Source organism: Watersipora subatra, unplaced genomic scaffold (genome assembly GCF_963576615.1).
Source record: "Watersipora subatra unplaced genomic scaffold, tzWatSuba1.1 SCAFFOLD_26, whole genome shotgun sequence".
Taxonomy (NCBI): Eukaryota; Metazoa; Bryozoa; class Gymnolaemata; order Cheilostomatida; family Watersiporidae; genus Watersipora; species Watersipora subatra.
Window position 1 is genome coordinate 319,696 of NW_027045215.1, and position 6,693 is coordinate 326,388.

The window sequence follows — 6,693 nt, forward strand, 5'->3', positions numbered from 1 at the left end:
TTTCAGTTTTGTCAGACGTTTGTAATATTCTCACAATAAGCTAATTAGCTCAATTGGAACATTTCTAGCATGTTTGGTTGAAATTGGAAATTTACATTTTTCACTTTTGTCAGACAATTGCAATATTCTCACAATAAGCTAATTAGCTCAATTGGAGCATTTCTAGCATGTTTGGTTGAACTTGGAAATTTACATTTTTCACTTTTGTCAGACGTTTGTAATATTCTCACAATAAGCTAATTAGCTCAATTGGAGCATTTCTAGCATGTTTGGTTGAAATTGGAAATTTACATTTTTCACTTTTGTCAGACAATTGCAATATTCTCACAATAAGCTAATTAGCTCAATTGGAGCATTTCTAGCATGTTTGGTTGAAATTGGAAATTTACATTTTTCACTTTTGTCAGACAATTGCAATATTCTCACAATAAGCTAATTAGCTCAATTGGAACATTTCTAGCATGTTTGGTTGAAATTGGAAATTTACATTTTTCACTTTTGTCAGTTGTTTGTAATATTCTCACAATAAGCTAATTAGCTCAATTGGAGCATTTCTAGCATGTTTGGTTGAAATTGGAAATTTACATTTTTCAGTTTTGTCAGACGTTTGTAATATTCTCACAATAAGCTAATTAGCTCAATTGGAGCATTTCTAGCATGTTTGGTTGAAATTGGAAATTTACATTTTTCACTTTTGTCAGACAATTGCAAAATTCTCACAATAAGCTAATTAGCTCAATTGGAGCATTTCTAGCATGTTTGGTTGAAATTGGAAATTTACATTTTTCAGTTTTGTCAGACGTTTGTAATATTCTCACAATAAGCTAATTAGCTCAATTGGAGCATTTCTAGCATGTTTGGTTGAAATTGGAAATTTACATTTTTCACTTTTGTCAGACGTTTGTAATATTCTCACAAAAAGCTAATTAGCTCAAATGGAGCATTTCTAGCATGTTTGGTTGAAATTGGAAATTTACATTTTTCAGTTTTGTCAGACGTTTGTAATATTCTCACAATAAGCTAATTAGCTCAATTGGAACATTTCTAGCATGTTTGGTTGAAATTGGAAATTTACATTTTTCACTTTTGTCAGACAATTGCAATATTCTCACAATAAGCTAATTAGCTCAATTGGAGCATTTCTAGCATGTTTGGTTGAACTTGGAAATTTACATTTTTCACTTTTGTCAGACGTTTGTAATATTCTCACAATAAGCTAATTAGCTCAATTGGAGCATTTCTAGCATGTTTGGTTGAAATTGGAAATTTACATTTTTCACTTTTGTCAGACAATTGCAATATTCTCACAATAAGCTAATTAGCTCAATTGGAACATTTCTAGCATGTTTGGTTGAAATTGGAAATTTACATTTTTCACTTTTGTCAGTTGTTTGTAATATTCTCACAATAAGCTAATTAGCTCAATTGGAGCATTTCTAGCATGTTTGGTTGAAATTGGAAATTTACATTTTTCAGTTTTGTCAGACGTTTGTAATATTCTCACAATAAGCTAATTAGCTCAATTGGAGCATTTCTAGCATGTTTGGTTGAAATTGGAAATTTACATTTTTCACTTTTGTCAGACAATTGCAAAATTCTCACAATAAGCTAATTAGCTCAATTGGAGCATTTCTAGCATGTTTGGTTGAAATTGGAAATTTACATTTTTCAGTTTTGTCAGACGTTTGTAATATTCTCACAATAAGCTAATTAGCTCAATTGGAGCATTTCTAGCATGTTTGGTTGAAATTGGAAATTTAAGTTTTTCAGTTTTGTCAGACGTTTGTAAAATTCTTACAAAAGGCTTATATGCGCAATTTGTGCATTTCTAGCATGTTTGGTTGAAATTGGAAATTTACATTTTTCAGTTTTGTCAGACGTTTGTAAAATCCTTACAGTAGGCTTATATGCGCAATTTGAGCATTTTTAGCATGTTTGGTTGAAATTGGAAATTTACATTTTTCACTTTTGTCAAACAATTGCAATATTCTCACAATAAGCTAATTAGCTCAATTGGAGCATTTCTAGCATGTTTGGTTAAAATTCAAAATTTAAATTTTCAGTTTTGTCAGACGTTTGTAAAATTCTTACAGTAGGCTTATTTGCGCAATTTGAGCATTTCTAGCATGTTTGATTGAAATTGGAATTTTAAATTCTTCACTTTTGTCAGTTGTTTGTAATATTCTCACAATAAGCTAATTAGCTCAATTGGAGCATTTCTAGCATGTTTGGTTGAAATTGGAAATTTACATTTTTCAGTTTTGTCAGACGTTTGTAATATTCTCACAATAAGCTAATTAGCTCAATTGGAGCATTTCTAGCATGTTTGGTTGAAATTGGAAATTTACATTTTTCACTTTTGTCAGACGTTTGTAATATTCTCACAAAAAGCTAATTAGCTCAAATGGAGCATTTCTAGCATGTTTGGTTGAAATTTGAAATTTACATTTTTCAGTTTTGTCAGACGTTTGTAATATTCTCACAATAAGCTAATTAGCTCAATTGGAACATTTCTAGCATGTTTGGTTAAAATTCAAAATTTAAATTTTCAGTTTTGTCAGACGTTTGTAAAATTCTTACAGTAGGCTTATTTGCGCAATTTGAGCATTTCTAGCATGTTTGATTGAAATTGGAATTTTAAATTCTTCACTTTTGTCAGTTGTTTGTAATATTCTCACAATAAGCTAATTAGCTCAATTGGAGCATTTCTAGCATGTTTGGTTGAAATTGGAAATTTACATTTTTCAGTTTTGTCAGACGTTTGTAATATTCTCACAAAAAGCTAATTAGCTCAAATGGAGCATTTCTAGCATGTTTGGTTGAAAATGGAAATTTACATTTTTCAGTTTTGTCAGACGTTTGTAATATTCTCACAATAAGCTAATTAGCTCAATTGGAACATTTCTAGCATGTTTGGTTGAAATTGGAAATTTACATTTTTCACTTTTGTCAGACAATTGCAATATTCTCACAATAAGCTAATTAGCTCAATTGGAGCATTTCTAGCATGTTTGGTTGAACTTGGAAATTTACATTTTTCAGTTTTGTCAGACGTTTGTAATATTCTCACAATAAGCTAATTAGCTCAATTGGAGCATTTCTAGCATGTTTGGTTGAAATTGGAAATTTACATTTTTCACTTTTGTCAGACAATTGCAATATTCTCACAATAAGCTAATTAGCTCAATTGGAGCATTTCTAGCATGTTTGGTTGAAATTGGAAATTTACATTTTTCACTTTTGTCAGACAATTGCAATATTCTCACAATAAGCTAATTAGCTCAATTGGAACATTTCTAGCATGTTTGGTTGAAATTGGAAATTTACATTTTTCACTTTTGTCAGTTGTTTGTAATATTCTCACAATAAGCTAATTAGCTCAATTGGAGCATTTCTAGCATGTTTGGTTGAAATTGGAAATTTACATTTTTCAGTTTTGTCAGACGTTTGTAATATTCTCAAAATAAGCTAATTAGCTCAATTGGAGCATTTCTAGCATGTTTGGTTGAAATTGGAAATTTACATTTTTCACTTTTGTCAGACAATTGCAAAATTCTCACAATAAGCTAATTAGCTCAATTGGAGCATTTCTAGCATGTTTGGTTGAAATTGGAAATTTACATTTTTCACTTTTGTCAAACAATTGCAATATTCTCACAATAAGCTAATTAGCTCAATTGGAGCATTTCTAGCATGTTTGGTTGAAATTGAAAATTTAAATTTTCAGTTTTGTCAGACGTTTGTAAAATTCTTACAGTAGGCTTATTTGCGCAATTTGAGCATTTCTAGCATGTTTGATTGAAATTGGAATTTTAAATTCTTCACTTTTGTCAGTTGTTTGTAATATTCTCACAATAAGCTAATTAGCTCAATTGGAGCATTTCTAGCATGTTTGGTTGAAATTGGAAATTTACATTTTTCAGTTTTGTCAGACGTTTGTAATATTCTCACAATAAGCTAATTAGCTCAATTGGAGCATTTCTAGCATGTTTGGTTGAAATTGGAAATTTACATTTTTCACTTTTGTCAGACGTTTGTAATATTCTCACAAAAAGCTAATTAGCTCAAATGGAGCATTTCTAGCATGTTTGGTTGAAATTTGAAATTTACATTTTTCAGTTTTGTCAGACGTTTGTAATATTCTCACAATAAGCTAATTAGCTCAATTGGAACATTTCTAGCATGTTTGGTTGAAATTGGAAATTTACATTTTTCACTTTTGTCAGACAATTGCAATATTCTCACAATAAGCTAATTAGCTCAATTGGAGCATTTCTAGCATGTTTGGTTGAACTTGGAAATTTACATTTTTCACTTTTGTCAGACGTTTGTAATATTCTCACAATAAGCTAATTAGCTCAATTGGAGCATTTCTAGCATGTTTGGTTGAAATTGGAAATTTACATTTTTCACTTTTGTCAGACAATTGCAATATTCTCACAATAAGCTAATTAGCTCAATTGGAGCATTTCTAGCATGTTTGGTTGAAATTGGAAATTTACATTTTTCACTTTTGTCAGACAATTGCAATATTCTCACAATAAGCTAATTAGCTCAATTGGAACATTTCTAGCATGTTTGGTTGAAATTGGAAATTTACATTTTTCACTTTTGTCAGTTGTTTGTAATATTCTCACAATAAGCTAATTAGCTCAATTGGAGCATTTCTAGCATGTTTGGTTGAAATTGGAAATTTACATTTTTCAGTTTTGTCAGACGTTTGTAATATTCTCACAATAAGCTAATTAGCTCAATTGGAGCATTTCTAGCATGTTTGGTTGAAATTGGAAATTTACATTTTTCACTTTTGTCAGACAATTGCAAAATTCTCACAATAAGCTAATTAGCTCAATTGGAGCATTTCTAGCATGTTTGGTTGAAATTGGAAATTTACATTTTTCAGTTTTGTCAGACGTTTGTAATATTCTCACAATAAGCTAATTAGCTCAATTGGAGCATTTCTAGCATGTTTGGTTGAAATTGGAAATTTACATTTTTCACTTTTGTCAGACGTTTGTAATATTCTCACAAAAAGCTAATTAGCTCAAATGGAGCATTTCTAGCATGTTTGGTTGAAATTGGAAATTTACATTTTTCAGTTTTGTCAGACGTTTGTAATATTCTCACAATAAGCTAATTAGCTCAATTGGAACATTTCTAGCATGTTTGGTTGAAATTGGAAATTTACATTTTTCACTTTTGTCAGACAATTGCAATATTCTCACAATAAGCTAATTAGCTCAATTGGAGCATTTCTAGCATGTTTGGTTGAACTTGGAAATTTACATTTTTCACTTTTGTCAGACGTTTGTAATATTCTCACAATAAGCTAATTAGCTCAATTGGAGCATTTCTAGCATGTTTGGTTGAAATTGGAAATTTACATTTTTCACTTTTGTCAGACAATTGCAATATTCTCACAATAAGCTAATTAGCTCAATTGGAACATTTCTAGCATGTTTGGTTGAAATTGGAAATTTACATTTTTCACTTTTGTCAGTTGTTTGTAATATTCTCACAATAAGCTAATTAGCTCAATTGGAGCATTTCTAGCATGTTTGGTTGAAATTGGAAATTTACATTTTTCAGTTTTGTCAGACGTTTGTAATATTCTCACAATAAGCTAATTAGCTCAATTGGAGCATTTCTAGCATGTTTGGTTGAAATTGGAAATTTACATTTTTCACTTTTGTCAGACAATTGCAAAATTCTCACAATAAGCTAATTAGCTCAATTGGAGCATTTCTAGCATGTTTGGTTGAAATTGGAAATTTACATTTTTCAGTTTTGTCAGACGTTTGTAATATTCTCACAATAAGCTAATTAGCTCAATTGGAGCATTTCTAGCATGTTTGGTTGAAATTGGAAATTTAAGTTTTTCAGTTTTGTCAGACGTTTGTAAAATTCTTACAAAAGGCTTATATGCGCAATTTGTGCATTTCTAGCATGTTTGGTTGAAATTGGAAATTTACATTTTTCAGTTTTGTCAGACGTTTGTAAAATCCTTACAGTAGGCTTATATGCGCAATTTGAGCATTTTTAGCATGTTTGGTTGAAATTGGAAATTTACATTTTTCACTTTTGTCAAACAATTGCAATATTCTCACAATAAGCTAATTAGCTCAATTGGAGCATTTCTAGCATGTTTGGTTAAAATTCAAAATTTAAATTTTCAGTTTTGTCAGACGTTTGTAAAATTCTTACAGTAGGCTTATTTGCGCAATTTGAGCATTTCTAGCATGTTTGATTGAAATTGGAATTTTAAATTCTTCACTTTTGTCAGTTGTTTGTAATATTCTCACAATAAGCTAATTAGCTCAATTGGAGCATTTCTAGCATGTTTGGTTGAAATTGGAAATTTACATTTTTCAGTTTTGTCAGACGTTTGTAATATTCTCACAATAAGCTAATTAGCTCAATTGGAGCATTTCTAGCATGTTTGGTTGAAATTGGAAATTTACATTTTTCACTTTTGTCAGACGTTTGTAATATTCTCACAAAAAGCTAATTAGCTCAAATGGAGCATTTCTAGCATGTTTGGTTGAAATTGGAAATTTACATTTTTCAGTTTTGTCAGACGTTTGTAATATTCTCACAATAAGCTAATTAGCTCAATTGGAACATTTCTAGCATGTTTGGTTGAAATTGGAAATTTACATTTTTCACTTTTGTCAGACAATTGCAATATTCTCA